The 25,175-nt window shown below is 44.6% G+C and overlaps 1 non-coding gene across 3 annotated transcripts in view; it reads right to left on the bottom strand.

Annotated features, from left to right (window-relative positions):
- Positions 1-25,175, bottom strand: part of LOC101083932 — a 76,304-nt gene that overhangs the window by 12,176 nt on the left and 38,953 nt on the right. For all 3 annotated transcript variants that reach the window (XR_006597380.1, XR_006597382.1, XR_006597381.1), the window contains one exon: positions 1,916-2,029. This is a non-coding gene — a transcript (DNA polymerase nu). The remainder of the gene's footprint in view (positions 1-1,915; positions 2,030-25,175) is intronic.

Below are 25,175 nucleotides of genomic sequence, written 5' to 3'. Positions count from 1 at the left end.
TTCCAAATATTTGGAAACCCCCATATATATATATATATATATATTTGTTCTTAATTTAGTGCCACTATTTTATAGAACACATTCACTGTGATTTCAGTTCTTCTAAATTTCTTGAGACCTGTATTACGGCCAAGACTTGTATCCTGACGCACGCTTCACTGTGCACTTAAAGAGCGCCCTGTTCTGTTGTCGGTGGTGGGTAACGTTATCTAGGTCTACGCACTTTCTGATTTTCCCTGTACTTGTTCTTGTCAATTATTGAGAAAGTAGCGTTGAAATCTCCAGCTCTATTTGTGGTTTGTCTGTTTTTCCTTTCAGTCCTGTCAGGCTCGCTTCAGGTATTTGAAGCTTTCTTCTTAGGCACACTCTACATGGGACTGAGTTTTCTCTGTGACATGTCCCTCTCTGTGCCTAGTAATATTCCTTGTCTTGATATTGATATAGCCGTGCAGATTTTCATCTGATTAGTTTTGGTCTCCCAGTTGTTTTTTTTTTAATTTAATTTTTATAAGTTCATTTATTTATTTTGAGAAAGCAAGAGAGAGAGTATGAGTGGGGGAGGGGCAGACAGAGAGAGAGGGAGAGAGAATCCCAAGCCGACTCCACACTATCAGCACAGAGCCCGATGCAGGGCTCCATCCCATGAACTGTGAGATCACGACTTGAGCCCAAACCGAGAGTCGGACGGTTAACCGACTGAGCTGCCCAGGAGCCCCTCGGTCTCCCAGTTTATAATGTAAGTTCCACCCACTGGAGAACCACACACGACATCTCCCATCACCAAGTCCAGGTTTGGGGAGAGTTCAGGACCTTTGTGAAGGGCAAGTTTCTCTGCCTCCACATTGTTGTGCTTAGATACAATGACAGGAATGACATCACCTGCATGATGTCACCTTGCATCCCAGGACAAGAAAAGTATAAAATTTCACAAGTTGCATTTACCTGCTGAAGTGGCCACTAACAAGCAGAGACAGAGCAGATGTTCCATAAACTAACACATTAGAGCTTGAAAGAATTTTTGAGAGGTTGGTTCATGTATTAGTTTCTTATGGCTGCTATAACAAATTACCACAAATTTGGTAGCTTAAAAAAAGGTATGTTGGGGCACCTGGGTGGCTCAGTCAGTTAAGCGTCCAACTTCGCTCAGGTTATGAGCTCGCGGTTTGTGAGTTTGAGCCCCACATCAGGCTCTGTGCTAGAAGCTCGGAGCCTGGAGCCTGCTTCAGATTCTGTGTCTCCCTCTCTCTCTGCCCCTCCCCCACTGTCTCTCTCTCTCTCTCAAAAATAAACATTAAAAAAATTGTTTTTAAAAAGGTATGCTTATTCCCTCATATTTCTGGAGATCAGAAGTTTGAAATCCCTGTCATTGAGCCCAAATCCAGAGGTCAGCAGGCCCCACTTCTGCTGATTGTCTAGGGGGAGACTCTATTCTTTGCTTCTTCCAGCTTCTGGTGGCTGCTGGCATTTCTTGGCTTGTGGCCACCTCACTCCCATCTTGGCCCTGCAGTCACATGGCCTCTCTATGTGTCCTCCCTCCACCTCCCTCTTATTAGGGTGCTGTGGTGGTATTTATAGAGCCTGCTCCGATAATTCAGAATAATCTTCTCAACTCAGAATCATTAACTTAATCATGCTGCCAAGATCCTTTTTCCATATAAGGTAACATTTACAGGTCCTAGGGGTTTTGTGGGCCAAACATATGAGCCATAAAATATTGAAGATGTGTATACAATGAGACCCAAATTTTGAAAACAAAACACAAAAATATGAAGTTATAGGAATCAAAAGTGTGTGCACGAGAGACAGAGAGAACAAATGAATAGGAGAGGCTCTCTGGACAGCCTGAGGAAGACAAAGCTACGTGGAAACAGAGCTTTGGATGTTGGATGAGGAACAAAGTGTGACAGAGACATACCTTTGGCCCGCTAGCAACAGATGGGCAGAGTCACGGTGGGTACCCAGGGGCCAGGGCAGGCAAAAGGTCAGAGGTTCTCCAACTTAATGAAGCCAAATCTAGATTCCTGTTCGGCTGGCGAGAAATGGAAAAATGGAATTATACAAAAAAAATCATTTGTATAAAAATGATGTAAGTGTGATTTTACCTAAATCCTTCACTGGACCCATGCTTGACTTGGCCATCTATGCTGGAGGCCACCTCTAGGCAGCTGAGAGGTAGGGGTGCAGTCGTAATCAGGCTAGAAACGCCCTGGCAGAGACTGAGCAGAGGGTTGAGGAGGAAAGGCCCTGTGCTCAGGAGCACAGGACGCTCACAACGAGAAAGGAAGCAGGGCAGATAAATCGAAATCTCACGAGGAAAAGGAGTTTGGAGAGCCTCACTGGCTCCAGCAGGGGTGCTGGGACAGGCCTGCAGCCTAGACCCCACAGCACGGCCAGCAAAGGTGGGCAGCACCCAGCCCAGGAGCAGAGGGAGATCAGTCTGGCCCTGGAAAGCAATGAACTCCAGCACGGGCATTTTGAGATACACCAAGGCCCCTTCTAAGTTGACACCTGGCTGTGCTTCTTTTGAACTGTGGCCCAGACACGTGGCCTGTGTCCAGTGAGGGGTCTCTGGGAGCCGACGGTAATTGTAGGTGGCCCCCAAGCTGAAGCTTTCCAAAGGACGGGAATGGCCTGTGACAAAGAACCTGAGAGCTTCAGAATCATCGAAGGAGAGTCTGAAGTTTCTCCACCTCCACCTCCAGACCCCCTGAGCCAGACGTCTGGGTCAAGGTGTTTCAAATGTTGCCCTAGCACAGTTCGTGACCTGCTGGAAGCCACAGACACGGGGGGCCCGGGGTCTCGGGCTCCATTGCTTTTTTGCTTCCTTGGGGAAAGAGAATTATCTCCAAGCTGGAAAGAGCCCAGCAAACACCAGGAAGACAGAAGTGAAACCTGAGGCGGGTGAGGCACTGAGCAGGGGAGGCAGCTGTGATGCGTCACTTCTGTCTCAGGTCTGTGAGAACATGCGCGAGAGGATGACACAGCTCTCGTCTCAGGGACCGTGACTGGAGAGCGCAGGAAGAGCAGGAGAGGGGCTGGGAGGCCAGAGGCACCCTACTTTGCAGAGGTGGGCTTCTCTCAGGACTGTGGTTATGGGATGGGTGCCGGCAGAACAGACGGGGACGGGAGATGACGACGGTCTTCGCTCTGTTTCCCACTAGCGAGCCAGTCTGCCTTCCTGAGACAACGCTCCCTTGATCATGGGGGCTTTGCCGGCTGTAGAGCGTGGACCTGTTCCATGTTCTGGGACTCAGGAGCAGCTTCAACCACAGGAAACGTCTCTTTCCCGGAGGTTTGAAAGCACTTCTTGGCCTAGGTGCTCTCTTGGTGTTTGTGGAAGTACGCTTCTTTCTTTTCCTTGTTTCCTCTAGAAGGTTATTGGTCTTTCGGGCTCTCAGCCTTCTCTTGGATCCCTTTAGGTAATTTATATGTTCATAGAAAATCATTCATGTTATTAAAACAATAAATTAAGTGGCAGAGAGTTGTAAATGATGACCTCTTATTGCAAAAGATGGTCTTTGGAAAAGACTGATTAAGAAAATGTTCCAGCAGATGAAGGAAAAAACTTCAAAGTATTCAAGGACAACCATCTCTAACACAGAATTCTATCTCCAGCCAAATTATCAACCAAATGTGAGACATTTTCAGACATGCGTGGCCTCTTAAAATTAACCTATCTACCATTTTGAGGGAGCCATATGAGAATATGCTCCCCTAAGACAATGGAGTAACCCAGACAAGGGAAGCAGGGAATGGAGATCCAAAAAAGGGGACCCCGATGACGGTGAGGAGAAGCCCCAGGTTCTCAGATGTGCACCAGGCAGAGAGAGCAATCAGTCCAGACTGGAGCAGGCGGAAGACTACAGAAAGGACTTCTTCGGGAAACTGAACTTGACAGAACATCTAAAGGGTGTGAAGAGCTTGCCAAACAAAGATCTTCAGACGAAACTCTTGGAAGAAGTGTTCCAGTAACAACAACAACAACAACAACAACCTCAGGAGTTGTTGCGAGATATATGGGAAGTGAGAGGAATATCATATTTCGGCAAAATACATCGTTGGCTCTTTTTTCAAAAAAGCTTAGATCAAATAAAAGAGAAACACAACTGCACAGGACAAAAACTGTAGACAATATTAACACAGCAGTAGAGTGGGAAGCAGAGATTAAAGGGACAGAAGGACATGCTAAATTACACGTTTTCTCAGAAGGAAGATACAAATATTGATTTATAAGTAATCAAAAGAAAAACAAAAGAATATGACTGTTTACACTGGCACCTAAAACAGTGACTAGAATGCAGTAAACATTCAATAAGGATTTACCGAGCAAATGAATGAAGAATAGGTATGATTCTTTTTTTTTTTAATGTCTACTTATTTTTGAGAGAGACAGACAGACAGAGCGTGAGCAGAGGAGGGGCAGAGGGAGAGAGGGAGGGAGACACAGAATCTGAAGTAGGATCCAGGCTCTGAGCTGCCAGCACAGAGCTTGATGCGAGGCTTGAACTTGCAGACCCATGAGGTCATGACGTGAGCCAAAATTGGACTCTTAGCTTACTGAGCCACCCAGGTGCTCCAGAAGAGGTATGATTCTTTTTTTTTTTTTTTTAATTTTTTTTTAACGTTTTTATTTATTTTTGGGACAGAGAGAGACAGAGCATGAACGGGGGAGGGGCAGAGAGAGAGGGAGACACAGAATCGGAAACAGGCTCCAGGCTCCGAGCCATCAGCCCAGAGCCTGACGCGGGGCTCGAACTCACGGACCGCGAGATCGTGACCTGGCTGAAGTCGGACGCTTAACCGACTGCGCCACCCAGGCGCCCCATGAGGTATGATTCTTAAGGGCAAAAATCATAAGAGCAAATTTTAAGTATTCTGGAGAGTTCTCCACTTACAGAGAAAGTTGTAAGCATGCTGTGCATCAACTTTCCCATGTAGAACAGCTATAAACATTGGAGAAAATATTAAAAAGCACCTAATTGAAGGCAAGAGAGAGCAGTAAGGAAAAATCCCAAGGCAGTAAGAAGTTGAAAGGCCATGACTGCAGAGAGAGGGAAGTGCAGAAATATAAGCCTGATGTTTGATATCGCATTCTCCCTTGAGGAATCTGGTTTTCAAATGATGGTTGAAAAGCTGAGGACAGCTTTCAGAAGTCTATGGGACCAGAGAATAAGTTGAAGTTCAGGGCTTATCAAGAAAGAGGATCCTTGCTAGTCTAGGGGAAAAGATGATCCAGAAATTTACTGGCTTTCACAAAAATTGAGGCCCATATTCCCAGAGGACAACCGTCGGTCGGATGAAGGTAGTCTGCCCCTGTCTAATTGCCAAAAGCAAAAGCAAATCATCTTTTGAGGAAGACAACACTATTCATAGCTACAGGTGACTTTGCATGTTCATTCACGCTATTCAATAGAAAATTGCCTGGCATTCTGTGAAACAAGATAAAATGACCAAAAACCAGGAGAGGAACAAAAGAAACAGATCTATGGGAGACAGAGATACTGTGATTTTCAGTTACAGACATTAGAATAGTTGTGATTAATATGTTCATGATATTAGATGACAAATTGAAAATTTGAGTAAAGAACTGAAAACTGTAAAAAATAATGAAATGGAAAGTTGTGGGTCTGAAAAATCCAACAAATAACATTAAGAACTCAAAAGTTTACTCAAATGGGATTTAGCTTAAATAGCCTATTAGTCATACCTGTTGAGAAGATGATTGAATGGAGGACAGACACCAGAATTAAAGATTAGACAAAGGGGCGCCTGGGTGGCGCAGTCGGTTAAGCGTCCGACTTCAGCCAGGTCACGATCTCGCGGTCCGTGAGTTCGAGCCCCGCGTCGGGCTCTGAGCTGATGGCTCAGAGCCTGGAGCCTGCTTCCGATTCTGTGTCTCCCTCTCTCTCTGCCCCTCCCCCGTTCATGCTCTGTCTCTCTCTGTCCCAAAAATAAATAAACGTTGAAAAAAAAAAAAAGATTAGACAAAATATCTAGCCTGAGGTACGTAGAGAAAAAACATGGAAAATACAGAAAAGAGCAAGAGAGGTACACGGAACATGGTGAAAAGTTCTAACATAGCTATTGTATAACCACAGTCCCAGAAGGAGAGAAGGAAGCAATATTTAAAGGGATAATGACTGAGAAGTTTCCAAAGTTGATGAAAGACATCAAACCATTGATGAAAGGAATACTAAAAACCATGAACAAGACAAATAGAAAGAAAACCACAGGTGAACATAACATAAAATGGCTGAAAACCAAAGACAAAGAGAAATTTTTACAAATAGTTACAAAAAATTGATTACTTTCAAAGAAGCAACAGTATAACTAACAGTGACTTCTTAACAGAAATAATGGGAAATGGAAAAAAATGGAATGAAATTATCAACATGCTAAAAATAAACCTGCCAAACTAGAAATCTGTATTCAACAAAAATATTCCTCAGAAGTAAAGGTAAAATAAAAACATTTCAGACAAACAGAAAGTAAGAAATTTGTTACCTGAATACCTGCACTATTAGAAATGCTAAAGACAGAAGAAAAAGAACTCCATATGGAAACACAGAGATGAAGGAGGGAATAAAAAGCAATGGAAAGAGTATCAGTTAAGTTAAAATGAACACTGACAGTCTAAAACCATATCATAACGTTTTGTATCCTTCAAGGTATAGTAGGATTAAAATATGGTGCAAACATAGTATAAAAGGCAGGAGGGGGAGCTAAACTGTTATAGTCCTAGAAGTGGTCAAAGTACAACTTTTGCACTAGATTTTTGTAAGTGAAGTACTCTCTAGAGTAGTTTCTAAAAGAATAGTGAAAGAATATATAACTAACAAGGTGATAGGGAAATGGAATAACAAAAATACTTAATCAAAAAAAAAAAGGCAAGAAAGGAGAGAGAAAGAAACACAGAATAAGTGAGAAAATAGAAAACAATGCTAAAAGGAACAATTTATACAAAATAAATCAGTAATTACTTATATGTAAATGGACAAAATATTCCAATGAAAAGACAAAGATTGTCAGACTGGATTACGTTCGTAAAACACTGCCTGTAAAAGATATACTATAAATATAAACACACAGAAAGGTTGATAGTAAAAAGATGGGGAAAATACATGACGAAGATACTAACCAAAGAATATCAGACAGAGAAGACCTTAAGATAAGACACATTGCTAGAGCTGAAGAACATTTCACAATGATAGATCACTGATTATAAAAGACAATAGTGTTATTATCGTATGGGGGTTAAATATATGTAGAATTGAAGTGAATAAGTAAAGAAAGTTGAAAGGTTTTGAGATCATAGCATTGTCTGGGAAGTGGAAAAAGTACTGATATATGTTCGGCTGCCAATGAGTCACTGATTCATGTTATAATGTAACCATTATGAGAATATTAAAAGACTGCAAAACCAAAAGCTAACAGAGGATAAAAATGATTCATCCAAAAGAAAAGAGAAGGAGAGAAAGGAGAGAAAATAGAAGATAAAACAGGTAGGATAAACAAAAACAGTACCATAATACATATTAAGAAATACAAGTAATTGTGTTAAAGGTAAAAGACGGAATCTCTAATTAAAAGAATATAGGGGCGCCTGAGTGGCTCAGTCGGTTGAGTGTCTGACTTCAGCTCAGGTCATGATCTCACGGTTAGTGAGTTCAAGCCCCACACTGGGCTCGCTTGCTGCTGTCAGTGCGGAGCCTGCTTCAAATCCTCTCTCGTCCCCTCCCACTCTGGTGCTATCTCAAAAATAAATAAACATTAAAAAAAAAAAGAATATAATAGTCGAACTTGACAAAACCAAACTATATGCCACTTAAAGAAGACCCACTTTGAATATAAGGGCACAGAAAAGTCAGAAGTACAGTACAGCTTGGGGACAAGAACATGCAAACTCCAACCAAAAGGAAGTTGGTTTAGCTGCACTAATATTAGAAAAAATAGTTGCAAGTATATAATGCCTAATAATATAGATTCAAAAATATGGGACAAAAATGGACAGAACCAAAAGGAGAAATAGACAAACCTACAATAATAACAGGAGACTGTGGGCATCTGGGGGGCTTAGCCAGTGAAGTGTCTGACTTCAGCCCGGGTCATGATCTCACAGTTTGTGGGTTCGAGGCCTGTGTCGGGCTCTGTGCTGACAGCTCAGAGCCTGGAGCCTGCTTCGGATTCTGTGTCTCCCTCTCTCACTGCCCCTCTCCTGCTCATGCTGTGTCTCTCAAAAATAAATAAACGTTAATAAAAAAATAAAAATAATAATAGGAGACTGTAATTCAACTCTCTACTAGCTAACAGAACAACCACACAAATATCAAGAAGGACACAGAAGATGTGAGCAACGCGTCTGCAGACTATGCAGAATACTGTAGCCAAGAGTGGGAGCATATACATCCTTGTCAAATGCACAAGAGCAAAACAGACCTCATGCTGGTCTGTAAAGCCACTGAAAACACATTTCAAAGGATCCAAATCCTCCAGAGAATGTCCTTTGACTGTGATGGAATTAAGCTAAAAATTGTCATCAGCAACAACAACAACAACAACTAGGATATGTTCATATATTTGGAAATTAAGCATTATACTTCTATTTTTATTTATTATTATTATTTTTTAAATGTTTATTTATTTTTGAGAAAGAGAGAGACAGAGTGTGAGCAGGGGAGGGCACAGAGAGAGGAAGACACAGAATGTGAAGCAGGCTCCAGGCTCTGAGCTATCAGCACAGAGCCCGACGTGGGGCTTGAACTCAAGAGCTATGAGATCATGACCTGAGCCAAAGTTGGATGCTTAACTGACTGAGCCACCCAGGCACCCCAGCGGTACACTTGTAAATGGGACTTGGGTCATAGAAGAAATCACAATTAGAAAATATCTTCACCTGGATGATTGTGAAAACAGACATATCAAAATTTATGAGATGCAGTAAAGTCATGCTTAGAGAGAAAATTATAGCCTTATATCCATACTAGAAATGAAGAAAGGCTGGAAATCAGTGCTCTAAATACTCATCACCAATAGTTGGAAAAAGAAAGAACAACATAATAAATCCAAAGAAAGTTGAAAGAAAAGATAACAAAGATGAGAGAAGACATTAATACAATGGAAAATAAACATATAATAAAGAGATTTAACAATAACATAATTGGTTTTTTTGAAAAGATTAATAAAATCAATAAGTCTCTAGAAAGCCTGAATAAGAGTGAAAATGAGAAGGCACAAATTATCAATACCAGGAATGAAGAGGGAGTATCATTACAGACTCGAAGTCATTAAGATAATAAAAAGAGAATAATATGAGCAACTTCATGCCAATACATTTGGAAATATAGACAAAATGGGCAAATTCACTGTAAAACACAATATACTGAAACTAATACAAAGAGGAGCAGTCATGTATCTATTAAAAAAGTTTAATCCCACACCAAAAAAATCACAGTCCCTGATTCACTGAGGATTTCCTCCAAACATCTGAGGAAGAAACAATACCACTTTATTATTATTATTATTACTATTATTATTATTATTATTAATTGTTTTGAGAGAGAGAGAGGGCACAAGCAGGGGTGGCACCCCAGAAACAAGACCACTTTTATATAAACTCTTCCAGAGAATGAAACAGAAGAAATATTTCCTAACTCAAAAATCTGACAAAGGAATTAAAAGAAAGAAAAGTTATGGTCAGACTGCTTGCAAAACTTAGGTGCAAAATCTTAAACAGCAGAAGAAAACATGATCTATCCAACTGAAAATAGGAAAGAAAACACAGTCCATTGAAAACATGATATAAGAAAACAAAAGGCTTAATATATCAGTAATTATGACAGATGTATGTGAGCTAATTCACCAATTAAGAGAAAGGGACTCATAGATTGAATTTTAAAATGTTAACATTATGTACAAAAAGACAAAGAAAGATGAGAATAAAATAATAGGGGTGCCTGGGTGGCTCAGTCAGTTAAGTGTTCAACTTTTGATTTCAGCTCAGGTCATGATCTCACAGTTGTGAGTTCGAGCCCGGAGTTGGGCTTCATGCTGGGCTTGGAGCCTGTTTAGGATTCTCTCTCTCCCTCTTCCTCTGCCCCTCCCCTGCTCACGTACTCCCCCCACCCCACAAAAGAAGGAATAGTTAAAGATATCCAAGACAAACGTGCTCCAAAAGAAATCGCCACATTGATCTAAATTTAAACCAAGAAAAAGTCATAAAGGACAAAGAAAGAGATTATATTCTGTTGAAAGTAAAACAAAAAATATATAGCCATCATAAACATCTAAACACCTAACAAACAATTCAGCCTCAAAACCTCTCAAGGAAACTTACAAAACCACAGGGAAAAAACAGATCGGCAATTATAATGGGAGATTCTGATGTGCTCCTTTCAGAAATGTGTAGATCAGGCAACCAAGCAATCAGACAAAACGCACTGAAGTGGAAGATCCAAACACAGCGGCCAACAAGCCCGGGCTGCCAGGTGCGTAAAGAACTCCACGGCCAACAGAGAAAGGATACACGCTTGGTCAAAAATGAAGCCTCATTAAATACTGAGGGATTTTATATTACACAGATTATACTCGTGACTATTCTAAAATACACTTAGAAAATAGTAAGAAGAAGATGAGAAATGGCATTTTAGTTTTCTTACTCTTTTCTTCTTCCTTGATTTTAAAAATTTCTGCCTTTTATAAATTATCTTTATTGAATTATCTTTTTTGTGTGTGTGGTGGATTTGTTGTTCTTTTTCCAACTTATTGTGCTGAATACCTACCTGTTTTTAATGAGTTCTATTTTCTGATGAATGTATTTAGTCCTAAACTTGCCTCTCAGGACCTCTTGCTGCGTCCCACAAATGTTCACATGTTGTGTTTTTTATTGTTAATTTGTAAACATTCCTTAATTTTCTTTGTTTCTTTTTTAACATGGAGGTTTTTGATAGTATATTATTTTATTTACAATCTTATCAAGGGGCCTTTCCAAGACTGGTGATGGCAGTGTTGTTCACTGCAAGAATGATCATCTCAACCCTTAGGACCTGAAGCTACAAAATGAATGCAGATCCCTACTTAACACCATAAGCTAAGTAAATTCCATAGGGATCAAACATTTCAATATGGCAAATTAAGTCCTAAAAGACAGAAAAACATAGGTGACTATTTATATGACTTGGGAGCAGGAAAGAGTTTTTAAAAGATAGTATCGAAGACAAGCACTACAAGGACAAATAGTATAAAATTAAAAATGTTTGAACATTAAAAAGAGTTAAAATAATTAAGGGCCAATAAAAAACTGGGAGAAATATTTGTTTTGTAATTGCCAAAGGGCTAATAAATTTATTATAGAAGTAGCTCCTGAAGAGTAATAAGAAAAAAAAAAGAATATGTTGATATAAATGGGAAAATGATATGAGCAGGTGATTCATGGAAGAAATGATCAAGGAGCAAATGAAAATTCAGCTTTCATTGATAATTCAGCAAAGGCAGTTAAGTGCATCAGGGGACTTTTTCACTCACCAAACTGCTAGAGTTAAACAAAAATGAAATATGTGCTGTTGGCTGTTGGCATGGGTGCAGGGTGAGGGGCACTCCGAGAGACTTCTCATGGAGAATAAATTGTTATAACCTTTTTTGAAGGCATTTGGGAAATTGTTTAAATTAGTATATATGCATTCAGTAGAATTCCATCTGGTTATTTAAAATAATTTCGTAGAAGAATATTTAATTAAATGAAAATATGCCATAGAGGTCTTGGTAAATTTAAATTTATGCCAGATAGGTAAGCAAGGAGAGGAGCTGGAATGATCTGAGTGGTGATGGACCATGTTTAGCTTCACACAGAGGGAAACATACAAATATTTTAGATACGTATGTATACACAGGCTAGCACACACACACATGCATCTCCTTGCTCTGCTGGCTGAAAGGGCTTAGAAGCAAAGACACCATCGTAGCCAAGAGAATGCCTTCCACGCAGATCTTGGCTTCTAATACCATTTTCCCATAAGAGCAAACAAGGCTCCTTGAGAAATGGCTCATTCTAGGACTGGGGCAGGAAACAGGCAAGATGAGCCTGGAGCGTCTCGTGCCAGAGAGTGAGGAAGTTATAAACACACACACACACACACACACACACACACACACACACACGAGGTTAAGTCAAAGGGACACAGGAACCAACTGAAAGAGCTCCCAATGGCTGAGGCTGGAAGAATTCAAGAATGAAAATAAAGTAGCTGAGTTATAACCCCAAGTAAAATAAATATCCACGAGTCCACTGATACAGTAAATGACTGGATAAATAAATAAGGGAGAGTAGATAGATCGCCTGTGCACAAGAATTCTAAATAATTTATGCGGATAACTCTGTCCTTTTCTTTTTTTAATTTTTTTTAACATTTATTTATTTTTGAGACAGAGAGAGACAGAGCATGAACGGGGGAGGGGCAGAGAGAGAGGGAGACACAGAATCGGAAACAGGCTCCAGGCTCTGAGCCATCAGCCCAGAGCCCGACGCGGGGCTCGAACTCACGGACCGCGAGACCGTGACCTGGCTGAAGTTGGACGCTCAACTGACTGCGCCACCCAGGCGCCCCGTAGAGCATTTTACTTTTTAAAATATTCTTAATGTTTATTTATTTTTGAGAGAGAGAGACAGAGCATGAGCTGGGCAGGGTCAGCGAGAGAGGGAGGCACAGAATTGGAAGCAGGCTCTAGGCTCTGAGCCATCAGCCCAGAGCCTGACGCGGGGCTCGAACTCACGGACCACGAGATCGTGACCTGGCTGAAGTCGGATGCTTAACCGACTGAGCCACCCAGGTGCCCCCGATAACTCTGTCCTTAAGAAGATGAAGCACAGCCCCAACTCTGTGTGGACTGTGATTAGTGACTTGCTTTCAAAGGTACAGTGTGAAAAAGGGATAAAAGAACTTGACAGTCGAGAACCCCGAGAAACACCACCTTGGCAGGGAGACCATGGTCAGCATCACAGTACATTCACAGCACGTACTCCTGAGATGATGTGATGAGAAGGACGCTTCACCTCTGTGGTCACCCTCCCCCAAAACCATGACCTCAGTCTAATCACAGGAAAAACATCAGACGAATCCTGAGAAACACTCTAGAAACACCTGACCAGCACTCTTCACACACATCAAGGTCATCAACAGCCAGAACGTCTGAGAACTGCCGCATTCTAGGGGAGCCTAGGGAGACAGGACCACTAGGTGTCATGGGGTGTCCTGGAGGGGGCCCCGGAACGGAAGGTGGGCGTTAGAAAAAAAACAAGGAAGTCTGAATAATGTATGCACTTTAGTTGATAATAACATATCAATATTGGATTCATTAATTGTGACCAATAATAGCGGGAGCGAGGCATGGGATATATGGGAACTCTTTGTACTATCCTTGCTGCTTTTATGTAAATCTAAAACCAAAAACTTATTTAAGAAATAAATAATTGTTGCAGGTTACAAAATAGCTTACATTTGAATCATAACTGTAGATAAACAGGTGGGAAAAAACCCAGAGGCAGTCTAGTGGCCTTATGGCTATTTGGTTCTCATTATTTTTGATATTTGGTATTTAAACTTGTCCTAACTAATGACAATTCTGAAGAAAAATTAGGTCTTAAAAACCACCCCACAGTTACTTTCTTACCAGCGACATGACAGAGGATATAATGAAAGGGCTACACTCACAATAGCAATAAAAAAACCCCAAATACCTGCTGATACTTTTGAGAAGAAATGAGCCAGATCTTTATGAAGGAAGGGAGGAAGGATACATGGAAGGCGGGCCACCCTCCAGGACAGGAGGTGAGACAGGGACAGATGTCAACCTCCCATGCTGAGCTTACATGCAAGGACATCCAAGTACCAGTGGGATTTGGGGGTGAAAACTTCATAATATGATTCTAAAGTTCACCTGAAGAACAGCTCAAATGAGAATAGTCGAGAGGATGTTAATGAGAGTGGGCAATGAGGAGATACGGGTTGTGCTGGGCACGAAGGGTCACACTGACACGGATGTAGGAACAGAAGTCAGAAGAAAACAGAAAGCTCCAGACAGTCTTTGATGTGGCATTCCAAATCTTTGTAGGAAAATTATAGTTAAATGCCTACTTCACATCATACACACAAAAAAAGACAAATAACATGAAACAAGATGTTGTGGAGGGATAAACATTTGTGGGAGCGGAAGGGAAAGCCTAGACGGTTACCTGTGGCTCATGGGCCTCGGCGGCATACGGCAGGGGCAGGGCCATGGCTCACGGGCCTTGGCGTTCCACAGAGGTAAAGCTACAGGCACCGTGCAGACATTCCCAGACACTGCGCTCAGACTACCAGCTTGCCATGTTGGAAAAAATCAAAATTAGACCTTTGCTTTTACGCATCAAAAAATAACAGAGTCAGAGCCCGGATGGATAAAAGCCAAAACATGAAAAGAAAAAAAAAAAGCAAATCTTAAGTACAGTTACAGAAAACAAAGGAGAACACAGGTTTCCGCAAATCGGAGAGTATTGATGCAAAGACACACACACAACCACCACAAGAAATGAATGACAAAGTAGCCAGATCATAACCTTAAACTCCTGTGAGATAAAAAGCATCATAAACATTTCAAGAGACAATTAAAAACTATACACTGGGCACATAAAGAAGAAATAAGGTAATGCCCAGAATATGTAAAGAACCTCTACAAGTCATTAAGAAAAAATAGAAAACTGGGGTCCCCTGGGTGGCTCAGTCGGCTGAGCGTCCAAGTGTTGATTTCGGCTCAGGTCATGATCTCATGGTTCGCGAGACAAAGTCTCGTGTTGGGCTGTGCTGAGTGTGGAGCGTGCTTGGGATTTTCTCTCTCCCTTTCTCTCTGCCCTTCTCCCACGCTTGTGCACGCTATCTCTCTCTCTCTCTCTCTCTCTCTCTCTCTCTCTCTCTCTCTCTCTGTCTCTCTCTCTCTCTCAAATTAAAATAATGGAAGACTGGGCAGAGGATATTAATAGATAATTTCTAGAAGTGGAAATGAGAATGGCTAGTTCAATTAATCCTGTAAAATGCAAATAAAGATCACCTGGCCAACATGAAGTCTGACGATACTTGCTGATGACAAAGACAGGGAAACGGCTAGAGCGTGCAGTGGGGCAGCTGCCTCAGAGGGGACCAAGGGGGGAACCCGCCATCGAGCCCCTGGAAGCAGAGACAGAGCCTCGGCCAGAGCTGGACTTCCTGGGGGTCTCCATGCTGGCCCAAAGCCCCAGCCCATGGATGGGCCTTGGGACACACTTTCCAGGGAGGGGGCCCACAAGGGAGGCAGAGAACCAGTTTGACCTTGGAGAGAACCTGGTGCAGGCAGGAGGCAGCAGCCTCAGGCAGGGGCAGGGCCAGGCCATCCACTCCAGGCCCTGGATACGCTCAGATGCACGGAGCCACTGCATCTGTAGACAAAGAGTGTGGGATTTCTCGTGTCCTCACAAAGAGCGACGGAGGGGGGCGCCTGGGTGGCGCAGTCGGTTAAGCGTCCGACTTCGGCTCAGGTCACGATCTCGCGGTCTGGGAGTTCGAGCCCCGCGTCGGGCTCTGGGCTGATGGCTCAGAGCCTGGAGCCTGCTTCCGATTCTGTGTCTCCCTCTCTCTCTGCCCCTCCCCCGTTCATGCTCTGTCTCTCTCTGTCCCAAAAATAAATAAACGTTGAAAAAAAAAAACAAAAAAAACCCCAAAAACCAAAGAGTGATGGAGGCACTCATTTAAGTATATTTCCCTTAGTGTTTTTTTTTTTTGTAAAATATACGTAACTTAAAATGAATCATTATAACCATGCCTAAGTGTAGAATTCAGTAGCACTGAACATTTACGTCGTTGTGTAACCATCATATCAGTACAATTCATTCTCAAGAACCCTTGTATCATCCCGAACTGTATACCCATATTTCCATTCATTTTTTTAACTTTTTAACAAAAATCTTGAGGGGCAGGGAGAGAGGGAGAGAGAGAGTCACAAGGTGCAGGCTGTGATCTCATCAGATTGTGACCTGAGCCGAAATCGACAGTCAGATGCTTAACTGACTGAACCACCCAGGCGCCTCTGTCCTTTTAACTTTAACTATAAAATTGTTAGGGAGAGTAACTAATTCTTTTAACTTTTTTTTTTTTTTTTTTTTTTACTATTGAGATATCGTTACACGCCATAAATTTCACCCTTTTTAGGTACAAACTTCAGTGGTTCTTACTACAGTTCATGCATGCCCGGTCAACCATCCCTACTGTCTAATTCCAGAACACGCGCGTCACTCCAGAAAGAAACCCCATCCCTGGAATCAGTCACTCTCCCTTTCCTGCATGCCCCAGCCCCTGGCCACCAGTAATCTACTTCTGTTTCTGCACACTTGCCCGTTCTGGGTATTTCGCACATGTAGACGGAATCACGCACTGCGCGGTCCTCCGTGACCGGCTTCTTTTGCTCAGCGTGGTGCTCTTGAGGTTCATCCAAGCAGCGATCTGTGTCAGGACGTCACCCTGAGTGATATCCTGCTGGACGGACCACCACAGTTTGTTTACCCGCTCTGGCGATGGGCATTTGGGTGTTTCCGCCCTCTGGCCGCTGTGTGTGAGGCTGCTGTAACCATGCACCTGCAAGTTCCCACATGGACAGATACTCTCATTTCTCTGGGGTGGAGACCTAGGAACAGAACTGCTAGACCACACGGTAACTTCATGAGTAACTCTTCTGAGGAGCTGCCGGACCGTTTTCCACAGTGGCTGCCCCGTTTTCGCCACCAGCGACGTATGTATGGAAGTCACTTTTCTCGCAGCAAAGCTGAAGTCAAGATCCGTCCTTAAGCTCTTTACTCACACTTCCTCTAGAAACCACTCCTGGAGCCCTCAGCAAAGAATTAAAACTCTCTGGACAGAGGCCCGTGCCGCCCCCGACCCTGATCCTAGCCATTCGGCCAGAGCGGCCCTGGTCGGGCCACGTGGGGCGGTCCAGTCGCCTGTGAGGCCGCGGGAGGAAGCAGGGCCCTGGTGGCAGATGGCTCCTCAGCTCGTGGACCAGGGCCGCCCATTCGCACAGCTCCCACCCGACCCGCACCCCAGCCCTCCTCCTTGCCCCTGCGCCCCTCCACACGCTCACGTCCGCTCAGGGGAGGGGCGTGCCGGGGCTTCCAGGGAGACAGGGTCGGAAATGTGCACAAGCAGGGCACGCGCACACACGCGCACCGTCCCCTCCCTCCCCAGGGCAGTGAAAACAGCTATCGTCTCCTGAGAACCTGCCATGTCCCTGCCCCTTCCGGGCTCAGTCTCCTGAGCTCACCTGCTTGGCACCCCCTCCCCCCACCCCCCGCCGTGGGTGTGCCGGAGACGCCGTGGGTGTGCCGGAGACTTTCAGGTTCCACAGGCTCAGGGCTGGGCTCTTGTTTCCTCCTGCTGCACCCTCTTCTGGCTGCCCCTCACCACCTGCTCGGGCCTGACTCACCCCACTTCCCCGGATCCCAAACCTTGTCAATTCATCCCTGCAGCTCGGCCACCTCTCCCTGACTCTGGCCCGTCACCCTCACCCAGGGGACGCGATGACCCCTCTGCCCCAGAGCCTGCTCTCTGCTCAGCAGCCACAGCGAAAGCCAGTCCTTGGCTTCCAGTTAAACATGGCCGATTAGCCGTACACATCTCTGCTCCCTCCTGAGGTTCCACTAAAATAAAGCGAAGGAATTAAAATAAATCTACAAGAAAGAAGAGAACAGGAGAGGGGCTTCAGTAAGGGATTTCAGTTCCGCATGTTCATAAAGATAGGGAGGCGCAGCCCAGGGCAGGGGAGAAGTGGGGCTGAACGCAGGGGTGTGAATTCAGCGTTATGTATAGAATGGCCGAGCACCTTCTCTCTGACTCCCCACCCATCACCCACCCCCCAGATACATTCAGTGTGAGTCTGGACAGGCATCTACACCCCGCCCCAGACAGATGAGGAGGAGGAGGAGGAAAGTGGATTCTCGAAAAAACAGATGGCCCTACACAAGCGACCCCTGTCTCTGGGCGTGTCCCTGGTGTGCTGTGCCCAAGGGCCTGATGTCGTGAAGAGAGGTCTGTAGGCCGAGAGCCTCTGCTCACTGAACTAGGGGCTCTGAGCAAACGTTCCCGGCCTCAGTCTGAACTGCAGACAGACAACCACGTTTGTGGGTCGCCAGGGCCCCAGAAAACCCGAGTTCCAGGCCCCCCACGTCCCCAAAGCTGGTTCTGAGACCACTCTCCGACCTCCGAACCTGGCGGAGCTCTCGGTCCTGGGCTCCGGGGAGCGCCTGGGAGAAAGCGCGTGGTGGCGGCCCAGCTCACTCTGGCTGCACAAAGTCCTCCTCAGGCTTCATTTCTTCAGCCGAAGTCATCTTGGTGCATCTGCCTTTGTTTATGATGCCAACTAAAGAAACTCCAGAGTCTGGCCTTAAAAATGCAAGTCGTCGTAATTAAAAAAAAGGGGGCGCCTGGGTGGCTCCGTCAGTTAAGCGTCCGACTTCGGCTCAGGTCACGATCTCACAGTCCGTGAGTTCGAGCCCCGCGTCGGGCTCTGTGCTGACAGCTCGGAGCCTGGAGCCTGCTTCAGATTCTGCGTCTCCCTCTCTCTCTGACCCTCCCCCGTTCATGCTCTGTCTCTCTCTCTCTCAAAAATAAGTAAACGTTAACAAAAAATAAAAAAAAAAGGAGTCTAAGAAATAAATGATGCAGATGCTCCCTCTGCCCTGCAGCTGTGGAGGAAGAAACATCGTTCAAGACCCAGTTTGAAAACATCTTAAATGAGGAGCTCCACGCGAATACACCCCTGGCCTCCGGTGCAGGTGAAAACCAGAGCCAATATCCTTCCTTCCACCGTCGCTCCCAGTCCTCCCAGGGCGCTCGCAAGGCTCCCAGGCTTCCTACGCATGGCCTGTCGGGTCGTCTCCAAGGGCCCTGTAATTGTGATAGGTCGTCTCGTGTGGCATTTGTTTTGCCGGCAATGATGCAGACACAGGCGTGTCTGTGTTGCCGGCCCAGTAGACACTAGGCTCGACTGCTGAATGAGAAAAAGACCATGGTCGTCCTCTGCCAGGACACCCAGCACTGGCCAGCTAAAACCCGCGGCTTTGTCAGAGGATTACAGATCATTCAAGAGCCTGTTTTTCATTTAAATTAGTAGCTCTTTTATCATAGTTTAATTTATATCTATACGCGGTCTCTAACTCTGGACTGCATTTTTTCTATTGATCTATTCCATTTTGTACTCATACCATAATGTTTTAGTAACTGTGGCTTTATAACATACTTTAATATCTGCTAGGACTGGATCTTCCTTACTGCTCATCTTTAGTTTTTTTTCACGGTTATTATGGATTATTTTTACATTATAAACTGCAAGTGACTTTGTCTAGTTCCTAAAAAATTCCTATGGTGTATTTACTAGGACACTTCTCTATGTCATGCATGAATGCACGGAGAAGACATCTTTATAAAACTGAGATTTCCTATTTTCTTTTCTATTTTCATTTTATTCTTTTATCCAGATCTTGCACATTTTTGTTGTTGTTGTTGTTGTTAGGCTTATCCTAGTCGCATCTTTCCCACTGCACCTGTTCCTCCATCACATTTTGTAGCCGGTTGCTGTCTACCAGGAAGCTGCTCCTGGCGTCCACATGTGCCTGGTCGTCTCCAGGCCCTGGAGTGGAGGGTTTCTGAGGCAGGCAACCATGCCGTCTTCACAAAACAGTCCTCTGCCTTTTTCTCTCCAGTTGTTATGCTTCTCACTGCACAACCTCAACCAGATCAATCGGGGACGGTAGCAGCAACTGCAGCTGTCTTGTTCCCAGCTCTCACGGCAGGGGGGCGGGGGTGCTGGCTGAGGTTTGCTGGCTTGTGGCTGGTGAGTGTCGTCAGTCAGAGAAGGCCCAGAGGGGTCACATGGTGAGGCCGCATCCCAGCGAGATAAGGTGGAAGTTATTATAACAGTGGGTGTGGGCAGAAAAAAAGGCCTGAGCTGAGGTCACAGAGGGAAGAGGCCCTGAGGCACCCAAGGCCTGGCTGGGACCGGGGTGTGGGAAGGAGAAGGGGGGTGCAGGCTGGCCCCTGGAGGGATGGGGCCCCGGTGCGGACTGCAGACAGACTGCCACCAAGGACTGGAGTAGCTGGACTGGAGCTCGGCACTGAGGGGCACCCTGGCACAGCTACACCACCGTGTCCTGAGGCTCCCCTACTCCGGGCACCTGGGCCTCACCTCTGACAGCCTTGAGATGCTCTGCACTCCAGGGCCTGGTGCCTTCACTCCGTCTGACGCGTCGCCACCCTCCCTTCCCTGCTGTACGTTTTCTTGCCTGAGAGCTTCATGGAAGCCTTCCTGACCACAGGCTAGGACAGGGCACTGCTCAATGCCCCCTCTGCAACCTGTACTTCTCCTTTATGATCTTCTAAAAATGTGATGAAATATTCAGTTGCGTTGCGTAAGGTCCATCTTCCCCACTGATGGCCTGTCTTCATGGCTGTATCAACATGATTGATGTTCACGTATTTGCTGAGTGGATGAATGGGATCATCTTGGAAGGTAGGCGTCCTTAGTCCCATTTTGCAAATGAAAAAATCTCAGATCATACTTGTAGCCAAAGGCACAGCTGGACCTGGAGCCCAGGTGGACCGAGGGAAGGGAGGAGGGCATCCTGGGTACATGTGGATGATGGGAAGGGGCCCTGGAAAAGCATCAGGAATACTTTCACCCAGAGGCAGAAGGTGCAGGGTCCCTGGTGCACCTGCTCCCTTGTCCCAAAAGGAGATGACTTAGCTGACTTCTGAGTTCAAAAGCAACAAGCCTGCTCAGCTCCAGCTCAGATGCAGGGCAACTTCTCCAGTATGGGGCTAGGTCCAATTTAGGAGCAGACGGGGAGGGGGGGGTCCGGTCCGTCTGACCACACTGCAAGCCATGCCCTCCACTCCGGCTTCATCAGAACAACGCCGTTCTCCTGATGTCCTTCTCCATGGGTTTCTGCGTGGCATTTCCCATTTCTACCCCCCTGAATCCTCGTGCTGCCCTGTGTCCCGAGGGATTGGACTCCAGCATCCCCTAGCTTCACCCTGGCAGATCTCAGAAGGTGAGAAGTGAGTGTTCCTGCTCCTCTTGGGGGAGCTGTGGTCCTGACTGCATCTGTGACCTTGCAGAGTCCGTCTCTGCCTCCAGGAAGACTGCCTAGATCCGGGACCCGCTCCTCCAAGCCCGTCCACTGGGGCTGGTGCACAACGCTTCGTCCTGCCACATCTCTGCAAATGGTCTCCTCTTCAACTGAAAATCACAGTAGAGGCCCCACAAGTACAAGGCTCAGGAAGAGGAGGTGGGCATTTACTTCCTAAAACCCGAAGGGTTAAAAGCCACGGCCCTAGAATTGAACTCTCTAGACGTGGATCACGGTGCTTAGGCGGCAACGGTGTGACCTTGTCCGAGTTCCTTAAACCACCTTGGTCTCAGTTTATCCAAAAGATGGGGGAATGATACGATCACAGGTTTTTGCTGGTATTAAATGAGATGTCTTTAAAACAATACAAGGCAAACTGTAAGACTCCCTGAGTGTTATTCTGGTTGTTAAAGGGACAGAAGCAGGGAAGAAAGAGGGACAGAAGGGAGGGCACGCATGCACAGGTAGTCAGAACAAAAGTAAGTTCTGCCAATGTTTCTTCCAAATCTCTAGCTCTGGAATAAACTATTCATTGCATTACATGTATTGAAATCCATGAAAGTTTAAGAATACTCTTAAGGTAGTATTATCCTAATTCTTCCCTCCTAGGTTTCCCCCCGTAAGGCATGCCTTGTGACTCTCTGTGTGTTGCCCACACTCTGGAGCAGAGATGCCCCTGGTGGGGCCAGAGTTTTCTGGCTGACATTTACCCTTCTGCCAGCAGTGCCCCCTCTGTATCCAGCACTAGTCTTCAGCCTCAAGGGGAAAGCAGTGAAAATGACCATGGTCATCAGGCACACAGAGCCACTTTACTCTTTGACAAGAAGAAGTACTTAATAACCTGTTCCCACTGAAAGAGATGATTCTGCTCGTCAACAGGACATGGCTATCTTGCTGTGCTTATTAATCTACGTCACTACAGTGATGTTTTTGAGAATACGTAACATTGGGAAGTTTTGAGGGCCGACAAGACACTGAATTATTTAAAAACTGCCAATGCTTGTAGGAATATTGGAAGGAATTGTGCCAGAGAACCAATCAACCTCTGAACAGAAGGGGCTGGAAGATCAGACAATACCATTTACCCAATGCCTGGGTCAGAAAAAAGAAAACAGTACTAATCATTTGAGAGGGGTCCTTTGCTTTCATTAATTCTTACAGCAGGACTTTCTTATGGAAGCACTACACAGAATCCAGGAAGAAATAATACTGTGTGGTGATCAAATGTTTAACAGTCCGTGTATCTCAAAACCAATTCCATAAACTGTATCTTAAAAGAGTAATAATATGACATCTTAATTACATATTTACTGAACTTCATTTAGAAATAAATTTCCCTTTGGGAAAAGCAATGACTGTTTCAGTGACTGAATAAATAAAATGTACAATGTATTTCTCTTTTCAGTTCTGTCAGTTTTTGCTATAAGCATTTTATTTTTTTTTATTTATTATTTTTTTAATATATGAAATTTATTGTCAAATTGGTTTCCATACAACACCCAGTGCTCATCCCAAAGGGTGCCCTCTTCAATACCCATCACCCACCCTCCCCTCCCTCCCACCCCCCATCAACCCTCATGGGGTTGCTATAAGCATTTTAAAGTTCTCTTTTTGGGTACCCTCAGGTTTAGGATGGTTATATCTTCTTGATGAATTTGTCTTTTATCATCCCAAAATGTCCCTCTTTATTTCCAGGAATGCTCTTTGTTTTGCAGTTGAAACGTCCCATCTTGGTATTTTAGTTTTATTTACATTGGCATTTTGTTCTCTGCCGGTCTTTCTTGAATTCCTCTGGGCGAGTCACATGTTTTTGAACAGCCCATTCTCTCTCCTGCATGGACTCCTAGGTATTGCTTTAGAGGCTGCCCTGCCCTAGAAATTCTAGCAGGTGTCGTACTGCCTTTCCCTACTACTCCGGTGCATGGGTGGTGTCAGGCCCTGGTAACAGCACAGTTCCGTGTGCGCCCCATCCTGCCCGTTGTACTTTTTATGTCTTATGTCCTCCTTCTATGTTGTAAACTTAAAAAAACTGTTAAGAGACTTTCCGAGAATTCAAAACCACATATAAATTGGATCTAGAACTACATAAGACAAACAAAATAAACGAGGCAAAACGAAGTGAAGCATATTTTTATATCCACCCTCACTGTCACGGGTGGTCTTCCTCCTGCCTGGGCTCCTGGCCCATGTGGTCTCCTTTCTCTTCACCCTGAAGAGCGGCTTCTGGCATTTCAAGCAGTGCAGGTCTATGGAGACACATTGGTTCAGAGTCTGTAAATCTGAAATGGTCTTTATTTTGCCTCGCTTTTTGGGAGATGTTTTTCTGGATACGGAAATCTAGATGGACATTTTCAGCATGGCAAGGATGTTATTCCATCGTCTTCTGGGCTCCACTGTTTCTGGGAAAAGTCAGCCGTAATTCGTACTGATCTTTGTGTATCCTGTTTCTTCCTCTGCGGCTTTCAAGGTTTTCTCTTTATCTTTGGGAGTTTGGCTTTAATGTGCCTAATGGGTAGTTCTCTGTTTGTTTAACTTATTAAGGATTTGTTGAGCTTTCTGGATATGCAGATTGATATCTTCAATCAATTTTGGAAAATGTTACCTTCAAAAATTTTTTACTCCATTCTCTCTCTGTCCTCCTTGTGAGATACCAAATGTACACAGGTTAAAACATATTGTCCCACATAGCTTGGATTATCTGGTTGGTTGGGTGGTTTTCACTTTTTTCTTCTTTGTATTTCATTTGGGACACTTCCTACCGGCCTGTCTTCAAGTTAATGATTCTTTCCTATGCTGGGTCCAGTCTGCTCTGAAGCTATCTGATGGATTCTTGGTTTTGATGTTGTCTTTTTCATCTCTTACAATACTATTTGAGTCCTTTCTATAGTTTTCACATTTCTATTGAAAAATCTTTAAAAAAATTTTTTTTTCAACGTTTATTTATTTTTGGGACAGAGAGAAACAGAGCATGAATGGGGGAGGGGCAGAGAGAGAGGGAGACACAGAATCGGAAACAGGCTCCAGGCTCTGAGCCATCAGCTCAGAGCCTGACACGGGGCTCGAACTCACGGACCGCGAGATCGTGACCTGGCTGAAGTCGGACACTTAACCGACTGCGCCACCCAGGCGCCCCTGAAAAATCTCTTAACACATATTGTCTACTTCTTCATTTAGATACTTTGGCATTTAAAGAATTTTTTTTTTATTAGAGAGAGAGAGAGAGTGCATGTGCAAGCGGGAGAGTGGGACAGAGGGAGAGAGGGAGAGAATCTTAAGACGGTCCTATGCTCAGTGCAGTGCCTGACATGGGGCTTGATCTCACAATCATGACATCATGACCTGAGCCAAAATTAAGAGTTGGACACTTAACTGACTGAGCCACCCAGGTGTCCCTTTACTTCTTAGCTCTTAAAAATTTTTATCATTTGCTAGACATTTTACATACAAGGACGGTAGAGACTGAAGCAAATATTTACATCCTGAAAAGGACACACCAATTTTTACATCAGGTCACTAGAGCTGAGAGCAAAGTCAATTTGAGCTGTGGGTTGGGCTGGGTCTGGGTTTTATTGCAACTTTGGTTTGATTCGGTTCACTATTGGCTTGAAACATTTTGAAAGTGGGATTAGAAATGTCCCTTCTATGGGGTCTGGAGTCTGAGAACTGGCACAATTGCCAGTATTTCTTTGGGCTTTACAGGTACACCGTCAGTGTTTCAGACCATAGGTGACCTTTCTCTGTGTTACAAACCTGCCTCCAGCTTTTTGGGTTGCTGGGAGCTTTGCTTTGTCTCGAGTCTCAGCCTAGCTTTCTACACTGCAGGAGAGCTCTCCTGTACCAGAATGCCTGCCAGGGGTGGTGGGCTCTCTCAGTATTCTGCCCTGACCTAGCCCTTGGCAGCTGCAGGTCTGGGACACCATGGATTGACTCCTTTCAGTTGCCCTGCCTGCCCAACTTTGATATCTGCCCCTGGACGCTCTGTAAAGACTCATGGAAAAGA

The sequence above is a fragment of the Felis catus genome, chromosome B1 (genome assembly GCF_018350175.1).
Source record: "Felis catus isolate Fca126 chromosome B1, F.catus_Fca126_mat1.0, whole genome shotgun sequence".
NCBI classification, from domain to species: domain Eukaryota; kingdom Metazoa; phylum Chordata; class Mammalia; order Carnivora; family Felidae; genus Felis; species Felis catus.
The sequence above is the reverse complement of the archived record's forward strand: the minus strand, read 5'-3'. Positions and strand labels throughout refer to the sequence as shown.